General features: G+C 32.4%; 1 pseudogene; it reads left to right on the top strand.

The window, feature by feature from the left end:
- Positions 1–6782: 6782 nt before the first annotated feature.
- On the top strand, positions 6783–7444 carry LOC114893230 (annotated as a pseudogene).
- The last annotated feature ends 736 nt before the right edge of the window (positions 7445–8180 follow it).

Genomic DNA, 8180 nt, shown 5'->3' with positions numbered 1-8180 from the left:
CAGCTCCCAGCTCCTGGTAACCACCATTCTATTCTCTGTTTTTATAGGTTCAGCTTTTTTAGATTCCACTTATAAATATCATACAGTATTTGTCTTCCCCTGTCGACCTTATTTATCTTATTTAATGCCCTCAATGTCTATCCATGCTGTAGCGAATGGCACTATTTCCCTCTTTCTCATGTCTCTCTCTCTCTCCCCTCCCACCCTCCCTCCCTCTCTCTCTCTCTATAGATAGATAGATAGATAGATAGATCATATCTTCATTATCCATTCATCCATTGACAGACACTTAGGATGCATCCATATCTCGACTATTGTGAAAAATATTGCAGTGAACATGGGAGTGTAGATATCTCTTATAGATCCTGATTTCATTCCATCAGATATAGAACCAGAAGTGGAATTGCTGGATTCTATAGTAGTTCTATTTTTCATTTTTTTGAGTAACTTTTCACACTGTTTTTTATAGTGGTAGAACCAATTTATATTCCCACCAGTGGTGCACAAGCATTCTATTTTCTCCACATCCTTGCCAACACTTCTTATTTCTTCTTTCTTTGATGGTAACCATTCTAACAGGTGTGAATAATATCTCATTGTAGTTTTAATTTGAATTTCCCTGATAATTAGTAATATTAAGCATCTTTTCCTGTACCTGGTGATTATTTGGATGTTTTCTTTGGAAAAATTTCTATTCAATTCCTCTGTCCATTTTTAATTAGATTTTTTTTCTTTTTTTTGCTATTTAGTTGTATGAGTTCTATTTTTTATATCAATCCCTTATCCAATAAATAGTTTGCAAATATTTTCTCCCATTCTATTGGTGGCCTTTTCATTTTGATGATTGTCTTTTGCTGTGCAGAGGCTTTTAAGTTTGATGTAGTCCCTCTTATTTACTTTTGCTTCTGTTGTTTGTGCTTTTGGTGTTATATTCAAAAAATTATTGCCCAGATCAAAGTCAAGGAGCTTCTTCTCTATGTTTTTTAGGAGTATAGTACCAGGTCTGTCTTATGTTTAACTCTCTCATCCATGTTGAGTTAATTTTTGTGAGTGGTGTAAGATAGGGGTCAAATATTATTATTATTTTTTTTATTATTTGCATCTGATTATCCAGGCTTCATCGCATCATTTGCTAAAGAATCTATCTTTTACCCATTGAGTGTTCTTGGCTCTCATAAAACATTAGTTGATTATATATGCAGCAGTTTATTTCTGGACTCTAAATTTTGTTCCACTGATCTATATTATTGCTATTATGTCAGTACCATACTATTTTGATTACTATAGCGTTACAATATGGTTTGAAACCAGGATGTGTGATGTCTCCTGTTTTGTTCTTTTTTCTAATGATTGCTTTGTCTATTCAGAGTCTTTTGTAGTTCTATACATATTTTAGAATTTATTTCGATTTCCATGAAGAATTCCTTTGGAATTTTGAAAGGGATTGCATTGAATCTATAGGTGACCTTTATTAGCATGGATATTTTAACAATATTAGTTCTGGTCCACAGAGATATCTTTCCATTTGTTTGAATCTACTTCAATTTCTTTCATCAAAATCTTGTAGTTTTCATTGTACAGATCTTTCACATCCTTGGATAAATTTATCTGTAAGTATTTTATTGTTTTTGATGCTATCATGAATGGATAGTTTTCTTCATTTCTTTTTCAGATGTTTTGTTGTTATTGTGTAGAAATGCAACTGTATATTGACTTTTTTCCCTGCATCTTTACTGAATTCATTGATTAGTTTCAACATTTTTTGGTTCAGTCTTTAGAACTTCCTATATATAAGATCATCAGTGAATAACAATTTTACTTCTTCTTTTTTCAGTTTGGATACCTTTTATTTCTTTTCCTTGCCTAATTGCTCTAGTTAGGACTTCCATTACTATGAATGAGTGGTGACACTACACACCCTTGTCTTCTTCCTGATCTTAGAGGAAAAGCTTTCAGTCTTTCATTGTAGGATATGATGACAGTTGTGGGTTTGTTGCATATGGCCTTTATTATGTTGAAGTTTGTTCCTTATATACCAAATTTTGGGGGGATTTTTATCATGAGAAAATGTTCTATTGTGTCAAATGCCTCTTCTGCGTCTATTGAGAAGATCATATGATTTTCTTTCATTCTATTAATACGGTATGTCACATTTTCTTTCATTCTATTAATACAGTATGTCACATTTATTGCTTTGTGTATATTGAACCAACTTTTCATCTCAGGAATAAACCTCACTTGGTCATGGTATATGATCCTTTTAATGTACTGATGAATTAGGTTTGCTAATATTTTGTTGAGAATTTTTGCATCTATATTCATCAGGGATATGATAGGCTATGAAGCAAATCTTATCAAATGCAGGAAAATTGAAATAATACCAAGTATCATTTCCAGCCACAATAGTAAGAAACTAAAAATCAACAAGAGGAAAGCTGGAAAATTTTAAATCATGTTTAAATTAAACAACATACTCCTGATAAACATATGGGTCAAAGAAGAAACCTTAAAAGAAATAAAAAATACCTCAAAACAAAGGAAAATGGAAATACAGCATACCCAAACCTATGGGATGCTGCAAAAGCAGTTCTGAGAGGGAAGTTAGTAGTGATAAATACATTTATTAAGAAATTAGAAAAGTGTCAAATAAACAACATAACTTTATACCTCCTCAAGGAACTAGAAAAAGAACAAACTAAGCCCAATGGTGGTAAAAGAAGGAAATAACAAAGATCAGAGCAGAAATAAGTGAAATTTGGACCAAAAAAAATCACTGAAACTAAGAGCTTGTTTCTTGTAAAGATAAAACTGACAAAACTTTAAGTAGAATAGCTAAGAAAAAAAAGAGACAACTGTAATAAATAAAATGAGAAATGAAAGAGAAAACATTACAACTGATAGGACAGAAATGTACAGGATCATAAGAGACTACTATGAACAATTCTACACCAAAAAAATTTGGAAAAGTTAGAAGGAATAGATGAATTTTTAGAAATATACAATCACCCAAGACTGAATCAGGAAGAGACAGAAAATCTGAACAGACCAGTAACGAATAAGGAGATTGAATCACTAATCAAAAACTTCCCAACACAGAAAAGCCCAGGATCAGATGGCTTCACTGGTGAATTCTACCAAACATTTAAAGAAGAATTAATGCCAGTCCATCTCAAGCTGTTCCAAAAAATTAACAAGGAGGAAATACATCCAGACACATTTTATGAGGCCAGCATTATCTCAACATCAAAGCCAGATAAGGACACTACTGGAAAAGAAAACTGTAAACCAATATATGTGATTGCTCCATATTTTAACCTCATTAATACCATATAAAAAAATCACCTTTCTTCCATTTCTTGTCAACTCAGCATAGATAGATTTGTAATTTTTAATGAATTATTAAGAATATAAATGTTTATTTTACATACATTGATTATCAGTGTAATTTATTATTTTATATATTTATTCACCTTTTTCAATCCCTTTTTCTGTGGCTTGTCAGTTTTACTTTTTAGAACTTGGTATATTTGTATTTTTTATCTGCTCAGTTTTTCTATATTATCTGAATACTAATGATTTTTTTTTAACTTTTATCAAGATTTAATTGATATCTAAAGAAATGCACATATTTAATGTGTACGATTTAATGAGTTGGGCATTTGCAAACACCCATGATGCCACAACACAATCAAGTTAATAAACATACTCATCACCTCCAAAATTTTTCTGTGTCCTTCTTTTTTCTTTTTCTGTTTAGTAGGAATACTTAACATGAGACCTGCCCTCTTAACAACTACTGAAGTACACAATGCTTTATTGTTAACTATAGACATTATGTTATACAGCAAACACATAGAATTTATTCATCTACCATAACTGAAACTATATATCCATTGAATAACAACTCATTTCCCTTACCACCCAAGCCCTGGTTACCACTACTGTATTTTATCCTCTTATGAGTTTGATTAGCAAGTGGAATCATGCAGTACTTGTCCATGATAATATCTCATTGTGGTTTTGATTTGAATATCCTTAATGATTAGTGATGTTGAACATCTTTTTATATTTTCATATACCTGTTGGCCATTTGCATGTCTTTGGAGATATGTCTCTTCCAAAGTCCTTTGCTCAATTGTTTGTTATGTTATAGTAAAGTTAATTAAGCTTTAAATAAAAATGCAGATTTACTAGGCTATGTTAAAATATTTCTTAGGTTCAAATTTAAAATTTACTGTCTAAACTAATACATTTGTTGGATTAAAATGCATATCGTTTCCTGATTGATGTCTTTAAGACTAAACAGATATTTTGCTTGGTGAATGTACTAAATAACAAAATCAATTTTCTCAGTGAATGTCTGAAAAAAATATACACAGCTTAGAATTAATATTTAAATAAAGCATTCATGTACCACCCCCCACAATTATTTATAGAGCAAAAGCTGTTTAATCTTCAATTTGCAAATAAGATATTCATTTTTAAAAGAATGCATACCCCTTTTAAGTAAATTGCTCTTTAAAAAAAAAAATCATCTAGGCTCACTCTAACATGGTGCAATTAACGCTTCCTGTCCTGAACCTCAATCACTTGCTAACACTATTTGCAATCCCTGGATCAGTACTTCCTGAACCAGTTGTATTGCCTCTGTGTACATGTTCACAGTGTAATACCATTAATAACGTTCTGATCACTTTCACTTCTTTCCATCTCAAACATGCTGGAATTCATAGTATGAACATATTCTATGTTATTTTACATGGGAATCAGAGAGTAAAAAACATCCATTCAAGAAATCAGTAGAAATCTTCTATAACGTCTGCTAACACATATATATGAAATCTAAAAAAAAAAAAAGAAGTTTCTGAAGAACCTACAGGCAGGACAGGAATAAAAACGCATATGTAAAGAATGGATTTGAGGACAACGGGGAGTTGGAAGGGTAAGCTGGGACGAAGTGAGAGAGTGGCATGGACATATATACACTACCAAATGTAAAACAGATAGCTAGTGGGAAGCATCTGCATAGCACAGAGAGATCAGCTCAGTGCTTTGTGACCACCTTGAGGGGTGGGATAGGTAGGGTGGGAGGGAGATGCAAGAGAGAGGGCATATGGGGATGTATGTATACCTATAGCTGATTCACTTTGTTATATAGCAGAAACTAACACGCCATTGTAAAGCAATTATACTCCAATAAAGATGTTAAAAAATAATAATAAATAAATAAATAATATGAGTTAAAGAAAAAGATTAAAAAATGTGTTCTATCATTTCAGACTGAACAATAACCATTCTTGCTATGCCCATTCATTTTAATATAATAATAATGAATAGTGTAAAGCATAAAGAAACCTATTAGGCATCACATGCTTATAATGTGTATGAACTATTTCCAAAAAGCCTTTAAGAATGTTCATTTTGTTAAAATTATCCTCATTTTGTAGATAAAATAACATTTGGCGATATCTTGTAAGCCTTGGTCCTATTTCGATTTATTATAAACTAGATCAGGACTGATTTGGACCGTAATAAATAGTGATTGTTTCAGACAGCAATAAATAGTGATTGAGATATTATCAATATCTCTGTATCAATGGTCCTATAGAATACAGTATACCTAGAGTATTACAGAAAGATAAGATTACTTAATTGTATCCATTTATTTTACATTTTTATTTGAATGATTTTTTCTGTATTAGAGGAAATTGAACAATAAAAAATTCATCCTTGTGATAATCTATAATTTGCAAGAAGGGTTTGGACACTTCATAAGTACAGTGCCATTCAAAGAGAATTATATTTGAGAAATTAAATTCAAAGTTTAACAAAGATTGGTATCTGCCACTCATTACAGGGTTAAATATTTTTTCTTTGCAAAAAAAGAGCTCCTTGGAATCCTTCATTCAATTTAAATTATTTAATCAAATAAGACAATGTACAGTGTTAGTCAAATGAGAAAATTCTAGGAAGGTTTTCCCAGTGAGGATGTACCCATGGTCATATTGATAGAGTTAATGAGATTTGGATACTTGGGTATAAAAACCTCTTATTAAGGGGGAAAAAATGTGTTACATCTCTGAAAGATTTTGGTATACATTTGACAAAACCAGTGGCTGTAATAGATAAAAAGCCTAATTCTCCATTTTACATTATTGTTTGTTCTGAGTAGTTTGTAGTTTGTAAAATATGTGCATATGTGCATGCATGCGCACATGTGCATGCACGTATGCTCACACCACACACACACACAAACACACACACACACACACACACCTACCCAGGGAACACTTTCATATTTAGAGTGATATTACTGAGATCCAATTTGTAATAACAAGCATTATGTAAGTCACGTAGAAAATTAAGTAAATTACTCAAGGTCATAGATATCTAGGTTTAGAACCTAGGTTTCTTTTCTTTGTTTATATACTATTTGTTGTTTGTGTTAGATAAATGCTGTTTACTTGGAGTTCACATTTTCATTTAGATATTTTTCTCCTTTTTGGATATTAAAATATTCACTACATTCAAATATATAAAATTAATATAACAATGAAAATATAACCTGACAAATAAATATTTGTCTCTTTTTAATGTATGATACCAGTGCCTGTCTATGACTGAAAAGATGAAATAACATAACATATAGCCACAGATATGAAAGGTAAGAAAATCATGTAAAATAATATGATGTGCAACTTTGGACAAATGCATTTTAAAAACTAAGCAAATGGAGCCCTCAGTCAGACGAGTGCAGAGACGCTTCTGGAAGTAGCATCACCATGGCTGCCCAAGTAGAACCCCAAGTTCAGTTCAAACTGGTATTGATTGGGGATGGTGGTACTGGTAAAACTACATTTGTGAGATGTCATCTGACTGGTGAATTTTAGAAGTATGTAGCTACCTTGGGTGTTGAGGTCCATCCCCTTGTGTTCCATACCAGCAGATGACCTGTTAAGTTCAATGTATGGGATACAGCTGGTCAGGAGAAATTTGGTGGATTGAGAGATGGCTATTATATCCAAGCTCAGTGTGCCATTGTAATGTTTGATGTAACATCGAGAGTTACTTACAAGAACGTGCATAACTGGCATAGAGACCTGGCATAGAGATCACATCCCCATTGTGTTGTGTGGCAACAAAGTGGATATTAAGGACAGAAAGGTTAAGGCAAAGTCAATTGTCTTCCACCGAAAGAAGAATCATCAGTACTATGACATTTCTGCCAAAAGTAACTACAACTTTGAAAAGCTTCCTCTGGCTTGCTAGAAAACTGATCGGAGACCCTAACTTGGAGTTTGTCGCCATGCCTGCTTTTGCCCCGCCAGAGGTGGTCATGGACCCAGCGTTGGCAGCGCAGTACAAGCACGATCTAGAGGTTGCTCAGACAACTGCCCTCCTGGATGAAGATGATGACCTGTGAGAAAGTGAAGCTGGAGCCCAGCGTCAGAAGTCTAGTTTTATAGGCAACTGACCTGTGATGTCAGTGGTACAGCGTGTTTGCCTCTTTATTATATAGCTAAGCAGAGCATGTGCTTAATCTTTGGGATGCTAAAAGAGATGAATGGGCTTCGGAGTGAATGTGGCAATTAAAAAAAAAAAAACCTTCATTTTTTTGTACCTGCATATTTATGTATTTTGGAACACAGTTATTTCTTCCTTGAGTTTCAAATATAAAACTGCTACAGTCACATCACAATATTCAGTGGTGGAATCTTGTTTGTTACTGTCATTCCCATTTCTTTCCAGTTAGAATCAGAATAAAGTTGTATTTCAAATATCTAAAAAAAAATTAAGCAAATGGGTGTTTTTATAGTGAAGCATAAATTAACAAAATTGACAAGGAACAGTTTCGATTTTATTTAAAATGTTCCATAACATAGAAAATATAAAAAATCTTATCCAATCATCTTACCAGGTTATCATAACAGCACAAAAACATTATAAATTTTATTTTGAAGAAATGACAAAATATAAATAAAATATTAGAAAATCAAGCCATTCAGTAGTACTTAAATCAAAATGAATCAGGACAAACAGGGTTTATTCCACGAAAGTAGGGTAATCTATCATTAGAAAAATCTATCAGCATTATTTATTATTTTTTCTGTGTCTTAGAAAAATTTTGACTTGTTCAATAAACACTTGGAGAGTTATAAAAGTAAATGAGATATAATCCC

Source organism: Monodon monoceros, unplaced genomic scaffold (assembly GCF_005190385.1).
Source record: "Monodon monoceros isolate NGI ecotype Baffin Bay Population unplaced genomic scaffold, NGI_Narwhal_1 Super_Scaffold_12, whole genome shotgun sequence".
NCBI lineage: Eukaryota > Metazoa > Chordata > Mammalia > Artiodactyla > Monodontidae > Monodon > Monodon monoceros.
The sequence above is the reverse complement of the archived record's forward strand: the minus strand, read 5'-3'. Positions and strand labels throughout refer to the sequence as shown.